Genomic DNA, 13083 nt, shown 5'->3' on the forward strand with positions numbered 1-13083 from the left:
CTTATGAGCTCCCGAAGGCCCCACCTCCTAAAACCATCAGGTTTCAGGACACATATTTGTAGGGGACATGGACTTGTAGTCTATAGTCTTTGGCAGAGAGGTGATCAGATGGATTCTGAGCCAGCTCTGGGCTGAGCCTGGCGCTGCTGTTTAACTGTGTTGCCCTTGGGCAATTTACAATCTCATTCATCTTCAAATGCCTCATCTGCAGAGAGGGCAAAGTGACAGCACGTGCCTCAGCAGGTTGTCATGAGGTTCAGATGGAGAAGCTCCTGTCAGGTACCCAACACATCACCTGGCACACCGTAAAGCATTTGTTAGGTGGTGGCTGTTGTTCTTGTTGGTTGGGTTCTCGAAGACATACCCGCTCCCACTTCTCAGGATTGGCTGCCCTCTCTGTGGCTTCAGGGGACGGAGCTCAGCTGCAGTTGCTGGGTCCTAGAGGCTTGTGATTTATCTCTCCCCATCGCTCAGTCCACATCCTTCATTTCGCAACTGTGCTGGGCCGAGGCAGGCCATGAAGTGGGCAGGCCAGGAGGACAGGCCTTTTCTTGGGATAGTCTGCTTCCCCTTCAATGAGCCTTGCCAGAGGTGGAGTGAGACCACTTCTATTTGAGGAGGGGGCTTCAGAGCCACCCTGGAAAGGGTGCTGTGTTTCAAGCTTCTGCTTTAGTTTGAATGTCTGAAGTCAGACCGCTCAGGTTCTCATAACAGTCCTGCTTTTCGTGAGCTAAGGAATTTGACTTCTTTAAACCCCGGTTTCTTCATCTGAAAGGTAAGGATAATAACAGCTAAGCCTTATGTAACATTTACTATGTTCCAGTTACTTCACATGTACCGTTCACGTATCCCCACGTCAGCTCTATGAGTTAGCCTCCATGGTTAGCCTGTTTATGGAGTAGGAGGTTGAGGCATAGAGTCTAACCAGCTTTGCTCAAGGTGAGTGACAGGGCTGGGACTGAGACCCAGGCTGACAGACTCCAGGCCTCTGTGCTCTCAACCACTCCACTGTTCTCCTTCCCTAATAGGGCGGGATAATAAGAATCTACCTTAGAGGGGTTTTGTGAAGATCGGATAGAAAAGCAGGAAAAGCAGTGAGCATCAAGTTGGGTACATAGCATGTGCTTAGTACAAAAACGTTTTTAAATGAAAAAGTTTAATTTTGTGTTACCAAGTATTTCTTTACAATTTCTTCATAATGTTTAAGCTTAGAACTCCATCACCCTTTCAGATTTCAACTTTATTTATTTATTTGCTAATGTTTTAGTCTTTTGATTTTTTGATATTTACTTATGTTAGCCACAAAAAGTACAGGTTTAAAACATGTTTTAATTTTATTTTATTGTGGTAAGAACACATAACATGAGATTTACCCTCTTCACAAACTTTTAAGTGAACAACAGACTGTTGACTCGAGGTACAAAGCTGTACGGCAAATCTCTCGAGCTTATTCATGTTGCTTGACTGAAACTTTATGCCCGTGGATTGGGAACTCCCCATTCTGCTTCCCCCACCCTGCAGGCCCTGGTAGCTATATGTTCTCGGTAAGTGTTAGCTGTCAGTCTCAGAGCTGAAGGTGGGTGTGGATCTCCTTTTCTGGAGCAGTAAGTGGAAGGCCCTTAGAACACTAAGTGTGGGGTGTTCCTCAGAGATCTCAGGCTCCTGGGTACACGTGTCCATCTTGGTCTCATGCTAGAAGTTTGAAACCTGATGCCCCATAATAATACTGTGATACCTTGCGCCGATACTAATATTTACTGTAAATATGAAATACTTGTTAAGTACCTACTTAGCCTGATGCATTTTCAGATGCTCCAGGTAGCAGTAAACAACCCTAAATCATACCCCTCTGGCATTTTAAGTCCAAAATAAGGAATGCTCCACTTATCATGCATGAATTTTAGTTTTCGGTCACATGGCACACCCACTGCACATTTTACATAGAGCTTTTCAAATGATCACCACCTTCATCATCATTAGCATCGGTTTAGGTGAGTCATATGGCAAGCTCAGATTCAATGTGGAAAGGGACTCTATAAATGTATGGGTCATGGGGGGCATAGCTCATTAGAGAGTTAGCTGCCTTATATGTAGTCTTTTTGTTTTCCTTTTTGTATACAGTGGTAACATATTATACATTGTTCTGCATCTTACTTTTTTCAATTAACTATTTTGTATCAAATACTTCAATCAAATACTTTCAGTATTAATGCATATATTATTTGGGATTAAGACTGAATGCAAGTAAAACTCCAAATTATAGTGGTTGAAACAAAATAGAAGTTTATTTGCCTTCTGAATTTAAGAAGTCTGGAGGTAATTGGTCCAGCTTTTTCACTTTTGTTGCTCTGCTACGTGTGACTTCCATTCTCAAACCACCTCTATCTAAGATGGCTACTGGAGTTCTAGCCATCACAGCTGCATTCCAGCCAGTAGGAAAGGAGAAAGAGGGGAATAAATTATGTCTTTCTTTGAGGGTACCAGTTGGAATTTACACCGATCATTCCCACTTACATTCTTTAGGCTAGAACATAGCTACAGGGCCACACCTAACTACAAGGGAGTCTAGGAAATATAATCTTTATTACAAGTGGACTTGTACCCAGCTAAAAAATTCGAGATCTTGTTCCTAAAGAGGAAGAAGAGAATGGATATTGGAAGAATACAGTACATTAAGAATTTCCTCATGTTTTATACATATGAGTCTATGCATGTAGTCTGTACTGTTTTCAGGAAGATTGTACCAATTACACTTAAATATATGTCTATATCACCCTCATCAGCACTGAGTATAATAAATTTTATAATATTGGCAGTCCGTTAAGATTATGTCGTGTTATTATTTTTTAAAATTTTATTTTATTAAATTTATTGGGGTGACAATTGTTAGTAAAATTACATAGATTTCAGGTGTACAATTCTGTATTACATCATCTATAAATCCCATTGTGTGTTCATCACCCAGAGTCAGTTCTCCTTCCATCACCATATATTCGATCCCCCTTACCCTCATCTCCCACCCCCCACCCCCCACCCCCCTTACCCTCTGGCAACCACCAAACCATTGTCTGTGTCTATGAGTTTCTGTTTCTCATTTGTTTGTCTTGTTCTTTTGTTGCTTTTAGTTTATATACCACATATCAGTGAAATCACATGGTTCTCTGCTTTTTCTGTCTGACTTATTTCGCTCAGCATTACACTCTCAAGATCCATCCATGTTGTCACAAATGTTCCTATATCATCTTTTCTTACCGCCGAATAGTATTCCATTGTGTATATATACCACAACTTCTTCATCCATTCATTAATTTAGTCTTTGATTACTAATGTGGATTGGCATTTTATTCTATTATTAGCCATTTGTATTTTATTTTTTGTAAACTTTTGTTCGTGTCCCATGTCCATGGAGTAATTGGGTTTGTTTGTTTTTCTTAACTGTTTGCTCATGAGTTTATAGTAAGGTTATTGACCCTTTATCATGTTAATTATAAATAAGAAATGTTTCTGAGAGTCCTGGGATAGGAGGTATATATGAGAGTACCATTTTGTAGCTAGTGAGTAGTGAAGAGGCTGGCTTCGTCACACGAGAAGGGGACTAAGATTTGTACAGGTTTCATGTTTGAGTTAATAGACTTCTTATGTAGTGTTTTAATTACAGAAATTAGAGTATCTTTCTATGAAGGACTCACAGGAACCAGAACAGGCATGGAGAAAGGTGTGCCATGGAGATTTACATGCACTGTATGTGAAGCACAAGTCGTGAGGTCAACTCAGTGCTCTTTGACCTCTAAACTGATTTCCAGGTTTTCCTGAATCCTGCTTTGTCAGGTCTCAGAAGGAAAAAAAAGATATACCAGTACATATATGAATTCTCTTGTTATTTCAAGATCGAAAGGCTGTAATGATACCACCTGTCCTTTAGAGGGCGCTCTACAGACAGCCATCTTGGCTGGCAGTCAGTTGAGAGCATCTGTAGACCCTATTTTATTTAATCTGCACAGTCACTGCACCCCCAGTAAGAACGCTATCAGAGCACTTTAGCACTAGACAATACAGGTTATGAGACAACAACTCTTAGAGAGGGGACTGCTTTTAGAGATTACTATATCAAACCTCTCACCTAACAGACGGGAAGCAACTTGCCTAACGTGATGCAGCTTGTTAGTGGTGGATACGAATTTAGAATTCCTGCCTCAAACGTTTATATTAAACTACCTCACTCTCCATGTTTAGCTGCCTCTGGCCTTCACCAGCATCCTGCATGCGCCGCCCTAAGGGTTTGGACCACACACTTGCTTTGGAGAAGCCCACCTTGTGGGATCTCCCATAAATCCCAGACGCGGCCCCGTTGTGGCTCCACCTGATGACCGCACTGTCTCATCACCCTGTGACCAAGGTCCCAGTGTCTGCCCCGCTCAGCCCCAGAAAGTGCGGGAACAATGACATGTTGAGTCTCCCAGAAATTTGTTTAATCTCAGGAACACTGAAAAGGGTGGGCAAGAGATTGAGGGCTAGTGTGAAAGCTTGCAGGACCCATGAAGAACAAGTCACAAACCAAAACCGAGAAGGTAGAATGTGGATGGATGAAGAGCAAAATGATGTATTCTCTGTTTTTAAATTTTAAAAAATTATTTATTAAATTTTTTTAAATTAAAATATATGTATATATGTTGTTTTTATGATGTGGAAGCATGGAGTGGGTGGGACGAGCACCACATTGAGGGCCAGATTTGGGCTTTCTCCACGCCCCATTACTTATAATGGTGTGACTTTGGGCAAGCCCCATCGTGACCTTTCTGCATCTCAATGTCCTTTTCCATGTTACAAGAATAATGTGTGTCTTACCCTAACATCGAGGCTGGGTATGAGGCTCGGACTGTGTTGCAGCTTGAAAACACCTGGTAAAGAGATGCGGCTCTGCCCATGCTCCTGCTCCCGGGGTTGAACTGGGATAGATCACCCACACTTTCTCTTCAGGACATGCACATTGACAGAATTGTTGGTGTCCAGGAGTGGTCTTGGAACAGAACATTCACCAGGAACTGGAACCCGGGGTGTAAATAGATCAACCCAAACAAGCCTACCTATATGGTACCCAACTCTATTTGTGACTGACTAGTCCTTATGTTCTATCCTATGTAAATGAGCACCTATGAAGCTTGCAAGGATAATCTAAAACCAATCAGCACCATGGTTCCTTAGATCTAGAAAGTAGAAGAGGAAAAAAAAAAATTGCTAACTGTATTACCACCAATGATAGTTGGCTTTCATGAAAAATCAGTTATGGCAAATCTGGGCAGGAAAATGCTCAGGGTTCTTATTTTAAGTTTTCCATTGGGGGTGTGTGTTTACATGTTGAAAAATACAAAAGCATGTTACAGGTGAGCAAACTGAAGCTTTCAGAGTTTGTTACTCATTTAACATGCCACATTCAGTAAGTGGCAGAAGCTGGACTTGAACCCAGGCTGGGTCTTCCCAGTTCTGCTCTGAATCACTGTTCTATATTGTCTCAAAAAGATGACAATTTACTGTTCTAGTTACATCAAGTAGGATTTTGTGCCAGATCTGCTTTTTCATTGTTTTCTGAAAACCAATTAACTTCCAAGCTCTATATTATTTGCTTTTTAAGCAATAGGGATTAATAATGTGTCTCATTGATTCCAAGACAAGCATTTTCCCCCACATTTTAACATCTCTGAAATTGAATTGCTTCTTACAATGATGGTGTATCATCATTTAATTGGCAGCGTTTTTCTTTCTTTGTGGCATATAACATAATGGTGCATCTCACAACTGATAGTATCTTAGATTTGATGAAATGCAGTAATAATGACTTGACTCATAGAAAGAACAGAGCAGTATGGAGAAACATACAGACAACCATGGGGTGTACTAGGGTGAGGTACATTGGGGAACATTACCTGGTGTCCATCCTTTCTCCTATGATTCTAGTCAAGACCCTTGGCTTCTCTCAAATGAGCTGATATCTCAGCTTTCATCTCTTCTCTGTCCAATATCTTTTGTACCACAATCAGAGTTTTCTTCTTAAAGAAGCATCTACCTGTAGTGATTTCCCAGCACGTCAGGTGAAGACCAGACACTTGGCATGAACTTCAGGTGCCGCACGAGTCCCACATCTGCTGTCTGCCTTTTCTCTCATTACATCTTTCTCTCCCTCAGCTCCTGAGGGTCTTTGATCGAATCCAGTGTTTCCTGGAGTGTAGAGCAATGATTCAACATGACTTTAGGTGCTACACTTAAACACAGCATTGAATAATCTTGCGTCACCTCATGAGCGATTTTTTCCGTTTGGCATTCCCTCTCAACCCTTCAGAAAACCTTGAAGAGAAAGTCTTCCTTTGATGCTGGGAAGTCTTAACATCGTGCCATACTAGTTTCCCTTTGGAACAAAGAGGGCAGCTCAGACAGCAGAGTTTAGCTAGGATTTCATTGTTTTGTTTTCATTTATTTACTTTTATAACTATCTTAGACTTGGGGCAAGCAACACTGGGTTTCCATTTACAACAGTGACATCATATTTCCTTCTAAAAACAAATATATGTCAGCAAAAACGGAGTCAAAAGTGTTAAGCAAATACCAGTGCAGGTGATATGTAGAAAGGGTAAGAATTGTGAATGTGGTCCTTACATGACAAAAATGTGGACAGCAGTGACCTGTTTTGAGTACTTCACTTCTCTGTGTGTTTGTGCATGCTTTTCCTTAATTCTAGGTGCTCATTTCCCTATTCACTAATAACAGAACTCTTGCTTCCTCCGCCTTGAAGCATTCTCTGATTTCTCTAGTCATGACCATTGGACGTTGCTTTAAATTTGATTTAGTATTTTTGTTATTCTAATCTTAGATATTCACATGCCCACATCTATTGTGATTGGAAGCCTTTTCCTGGCATGAACCACTTCTCAATCCATCTCCATGGCTTCTCCCATGCCTTATATGTGGTTATAGGAAAGAATGAATGGGTGCAATAGAAATTCGTGTTAGCAATTATTTTCTGCAACCCCCCCCCCCCCCATGCTGCAGAAACCCAGCCTGGTTTTCGACAGCTCGTTGGCTTGGCTTACATGCCAGCTTTAGTGTAAGTAGCAGTTACTGAGGCATTTGTAGAACCTGCTTTGTTCTTTAGCATAACTAGTTTGTGAGGAAGGTCGTAGAATCACCTGAAACCGTTCATGAGGAAATGAACCCTAGGGTGCAGCCAAAAGCCAGAAGGAACTGTGGCTCTGTGTGTGCCTCTGAGTGTGGGCTCACTCGAGTGTGTGTGTGCATGTGTGTGCGAGTGCTGACAGAGCAGTAATCCGTGGGGTTTAGAGCTGTACATTTTGGTTGACTTTGCTCTTCATCTAAAGCCCAAAAGACAAAATTCAGTGACCAAAGATAATGGTAATCTAAGCAGAAAGAAAGAGAGATAAATAAAATACTTGCAGTTTTTATACTTGAGCAGTCCTGTTATCTTTTTCAGAGTCTTAGATAAGGAGCTTTGCTCAGCCTGCATGAGCTGAGGCAATGGGAAAGTGTGCAGAATTACAAAGATAGGTGCTGTTTCTAGAAAGAAGTCTGATTCCGCTACCAAGGTTGTCTTCTGGAAAGAGAAAGGCGAAAAAGAACTGGTACCACTACACTACCAGTTAAGTTGGATTAATGGCGTTCTAAACAGCTCCTAATAAAGCTCATGCTTACTAATCTTATCTCTGCTAAAGAGGAATGGCGATGGAGTGTCAGAGCGCACCTGCAAAGGGGAGGTGATAAAAATGGGAGGCATTAAGGGAACACACCTTTATCTTCTTATAAGACTTTCAAAGCATATCTGGCTGCTTTCCATAAAAAATAAGGCTATAGTCATCGTATATTCTTCAAGAGTGTGACGAGGGGACCTCATGGTTAGCCATCTGTTTTCTCTTTTTCTTCTTTTAGGATTCAACTGCATTGAGGTGCAATCAACATGATAGTTTAATTGTTCTCCAAGGAATGCTGTAGTACAATCAAGACTGACACATGATGGTCTTTGGAGTGAGAATCTTTATTTAAAAAAAAAAAAAATCTTCACCTCGTTGTCAGTCATTTACAAAAGAGAGTCTGGTTTTAATGATTGATGGCAATTGGACACGTCTCACTGTCCTTCCTGCGCTGACTTTTTCTTGGGTTTTCGTTGTCGGGTCTGGGGAAGAAGGGAATAGCAAGAAAACTCTCACACCGTTGGGTTTTCCTAGGGCCTCCCACGTGCTCTGGCAAACTGAGTTGGAATAATAATTTGATCAGTTTTACATTAAAAACTAATTTCTGCTTGTATCTTCCATATCCTTTGTCAGGGGACAACCCTGTGGTCTGCTGGTCTTTGAAAGAATATACAGCCTATCTGTTTCAGAGTCCATGGAAAGTGATTTACTATTCACGTGTTTAATATATGGGACAGTTGGTCTTGCGACAGCAATACAATTATTCTGGAAAAGAATTTTCAATGATGAAAATGAAAAAAAGTTAAAATAGTCATAATTTACTGCTCTAGAGTGCCGGGCAGCTGTTTGCTGCCTCGATCTGTATTCTAATAAGTCTTTTAAATGAAGAGATTTATGAGATTATTTTAATTTTGATGTCTTTTTAATGCTTCATGCATTTTTAAATACAACCTTTTAATAGTTTTTGAGATTGAAGAATTTAATTTTGTTTTATACTGCAGAAATAAATGTATTCTCAGGAGACCACACCATTATTGTAGTTCTTTCTTTCTTCTTTTTAAATCAGCGTATCTACTGCATACAGCTCAATTGCCAACAAGAACCGACAGTCTTTTCTTTAGTTGGGGAGTCAATAAATTAGAAGAAAAATCTTCATCTCTGTGTCACAGTGTAACTGGTGCTAATAGAATTTCTGTGGGTTCATCTGTGTGTTCACCCCCAATGGGAAAAAGATTTCTTCATGAAAATAACCCGTGTTTATTTGGATGAGTATTCATAGATATATGTTAATTGAATATACAGTTGACCCTGGGACAATGTGGAGTTGAGGGGCATTGGCTTCCCACCCCCACGGTTGAAAATCCTCATAAAACTTTTGACTCTACAGTCAGTCCTTTGCCTCTAGGGATTCAACCAATGCAGAGCAAAAACTGTATTATCGCTCTGCGGTTGGGAAACTGCTGTTGGGAATGTGAAAATACTGTTTTCCATCGGTTGGTTGAATCTGCGGATGTGAAACTGTACTTACTGAAAAAAAACTCTATGTGTAAGTGGACCCGCCCAGTCAAACCTGTGTTCTTCAAGGGTCAACTGTAGATGCAAGCATTGCTTGTGACCATGGTATGGCCCAGTTAAATTCAAATTTTTAGACAGAGCATTGTAGTGTGTCATGACTATAAACTGGTTTTAAAAATACAACATTATGGACAATATTTACCAAGAAGCATATTTTAGAAAAGTAATAACTGGTACTGTTAATTTTTTATGGTCCTTGCCCATAAAAAAAGCTTCCAATCACAATAGCTATGGGCATGTGAACTTCATAATAATATATCACTTTTACCTCTACTATCCAGGTAGGGAAAACCATGCTGCTAAGGAAAACTGTTATAGTCGAAAGGTTTGAAGTACTCAAGACAGATCTTTTAACATGCCAACACAAAGAATTATCTCTAACAGAAAGCTTTCCCCTGGTATTTTAAGGTAAAATTAATTACATTTTTAAGTTGCTTTAAATAACTTTACATGTGTTAATTGGAGTTAACAGGGGTCATGAAACTTAGAGTTCCATATTGTATCAGAATGGTTTGAAAGGCAGAAAATTCTTGAACCTATGTACTATTTTAAAAAGATGAGATATTCAAATCTAAAAGTCACTAAAAATGCTGTTTGGAACAATGTTTAATAACATGGGAAATGCTCCTGATACAGTGTTAAATGAAAAGCAAGCAACATAAAACTGCATATACATTATCCCAATGATGAGAGGGAGGAGGCTTGCATGACATTAAAAAAGTTGTAAGCTGCAGGAAGTTGGAAATAAAATTTTATATTGGGGGTATGTAAAAAAGTTGATGTGCACATATGCATGTCACCCATATATAAAACATTACAACATTAAGGGTATTTATTTTGAAGTTGTGGATGTTAGGATGATTTTTCACTTTCTTTTTCATAAATTTTCCACAATAAACATATTTTTATGTAGTACCAAAAACTAATAAAAATACATCTAGTTGTGCAAAGTAATGCATAAAAGGAGCCAGAATTTATTATATAAATTGCTAAAAATCCTACGTTCTTGTTGCAAGCATAGGTGTTTTCAAAAAACAATCTTCTCTTAATCTGTATTTGAGGAGGAAAAAGTGCTAACTTCCTATCTTGTGACTCTGATCTAATTTTGAAGCTGGAAACAAGGACTTATCTGAGGAATAATCATAGTCTATGAACTTTTAGGATATCGCTGCTAAAATACAGTTTTCATAGTGTTGCTCTTTGCCCGCTTCCTTTCAATCATTTTTCTGAAAAATAAGTTAATTACAATTCCTATTCATTAATGATTACTCAAGTTTTACTATACCATATAAAATTCCAAAGCCATCCAAATTGCTTTCTCAACCAAAGGCAGGGCATAAACTTTCAACCAGTTTTGTTCCATCCTCCTGGGTCCTATTGGGAGGGTTGACACTATTTATATTTTTTCCTCTACTCTGCAGCTTTAGAAGAAAATCTACCGCATCTCTTAACTATCCTTATTTGTGAGCAGTCCTGTCAATTGTAATGGCGTCTAGACCTCAATTTCTTGAGCTAGATAATGGGTCTAAGACCTATCTTACAGAGGTAGTGAAGTCAAAAGAGGTAATGCATGAAAATGATGGCATGTCTGCAGAAGATATAATAATTCTTACCATTAACCTTATTTATGTCATCATTATTAATAGTCATGAATGCAGACTCCCTCTAAGCCAGAGCTCTGATGCTTCTGTGTATCCTTGCAACACCTAATAATAATATCGGCTAACATTATCTCCGTGCTTATTATGTTCCAGGCATTTCTATCTCTAAGTACTCTCCATACATTAATCTCACTTAATATTCACAAGACCTCATGAGATAGATACTACAATCATCTTCATTTTGCAAATGAGAAACCAATGGCCCAGAGCATTCCTGTAACTCACTGAGGGTCTCCAAGCTAATAATTTTGGAGCTCCAACTCGAACTCCTTTGACTCTGGGCTCACCCTTCTAACTATTACAGGCCTTCAAAATCGTAAGCAAAATAAATAATTGTTATATGAAGCATTATTAGAGAGGTAAGAAGTTCAGTGCTCATGGAAATGTTGGGAAGTAGCCTTTGTTAGTCTAAAGTGCTTAAAATTGAAGCAAGGCCTGTTAGCAACAGGCTGACCGAACTCTACCTCAGTGTTATTTGAGCATATTCAAAATTTTACTAGACATATTTTAAAAATAAAATTAAGTTTATGATAAACAGTATTCAACTAAAAATGCAGAGAAACTTGGTAACTTTAGCACTTCACTAACAGTTTACTTATGCTGGAACTATCTGTCATCTTCGTTTCTTTGTTTTCAGTGAAATATATATATTTAAGTATATAAAATATAAATATATATGTGTATATATATATCCATATATATATATGGATATCTATATATCTATATATAGAGAGAGACTGCCTGTGGAGAAGACAGGTACCTATCCATATCATTTAAATGAGTCATACTTGCAAGTGGATAACTCCATTCAACCTTGTGTCAGTTCTAGACACAAGGGCTTTTGAGTCTACAAATGAGTCACAGTCTACGAATAGTCTACAAACATGTCGAGATACATTTTAGAATTCTTTTTTTCTTACTTAGGACTGTTTTCTTTCCATGGTTTTGATCTCCAGTTATTTTCCCTATTCCCTTCCTCCTGGTCTCACTCTTTCCCACCCACCCTCCCTCCTTCTCTTCCTTTTAACTTTGGAAAGTTCTTATAAGAACATTAAAGGAAAATTTGAAAAACAAAGCAAGAAGTTTTCTTACAGCATGACTTTTTTATTTCTACAACATGACTTTTTTTTTTTCACTTTGCATATTACATTACTTTTAAGAATTTTTTGGTTTTCACACATACTTTATAATTATAGGATTGTGGTCAAAGTCAACAAACAATTTTATTCAGTATTGTTTCACACAATTAATGATCATATATTATTTAATTAAGCAGATGTCCATAATTTATGTAGTTTCCTCTTCCTGTTGAAGTTTTGTTTCCAATGCTTTAGTTCTTCTAGGTAGTATTCTAGTGAACACATCTGTGCATGTGGCATTTTTCTTCTCTTATATCATATGGTAAATTAGAAATAATGAATATTGTTATGGCTGTTACACATATCATGAATTTGGTATTTCTAGGTGAATTGAAGGAAAGAATGGTACAGGCTTTGGCTCCAATATGGGCCAAACTTCTTACCACTAAATTAAATAGCCCAATGAGAACCACAACAAAAGATGAAGTTTCTTAAATTTCTATGCAAACTTCTCCAACTAGTTTATACTGCACAAGTGGATTTTTATCCAATTAACCTCAAGTCTATTTAATGTTGAGAAAGTTATTCAGTGAATTTAAAACACCTTGGCCATTCAGTATATAATTTAGCCCCAAATTAACTCCTTCCTGGTTCCAAATTATTTATAGCTATCAGTTGTATTCTTTATATTAGCTAACTCTTTCAGTTACCTGCATAACATCAAAATTTAACAAGAGACTTTGGAAATGGGATCTCAGGATTTTTTTCACACTGACCAACGATCTTGTGAGTGTGAATTTTAGCTGAATAATGTTGGCGTTTTAAGAGCAAACGTCTGGACATATGTTGTCTTATCTTTGTTTTGTGGCTATATGACTATATTTTTATTAGGTGAGAAAAGGTGACTTCATTTCCTTGGTAGTTGTTAGTGTGATTGCAGGCAGTCTTCTATTAATAAACAACCAAGGCCCTTCTTTCCTAGCCTTGTGTTCCTCTCTAATTGTGGTGCCCTCTTTCTTCTTCATAGTTACGTTTGTGTAAGGAGTTGCTACATTCACCGTCTCCTTAATTCTG

At 38.6% G+C, this 13083-nt stretch overlaps 1 protein-coding gene across 3 annotated transcripts in view; it reads left to right on the forward strand.

Annotated features, from left to right (window-relative positions):
- PPARGC1A (PPARG coactivator 1 alpha) overlaps positions 1-13083 on the forward strand; it is a 624837-nt gene that overhangs the window by 64518 nt on the left and 547236 nt on the right. The window lies entirely within an intron of this gene.

The sequence above is a fragment of the Rhinolophus sinicus genome, chromosome 1 (genome assembly GCF_057876585.1).
Source record: "Rhinolophus sinicus isolate RSI-liver-muscle chromosome 1, RSI-T2T, whole genome shotgun sequence".
In the NCBI taxonomy this organism is placed as follows: Eukaryota; Metazoa; Chordata; class Mammalia; order Chiroptera; family Rhinolophidae; genus Rhinolophus; species Rhinolophus sinicus.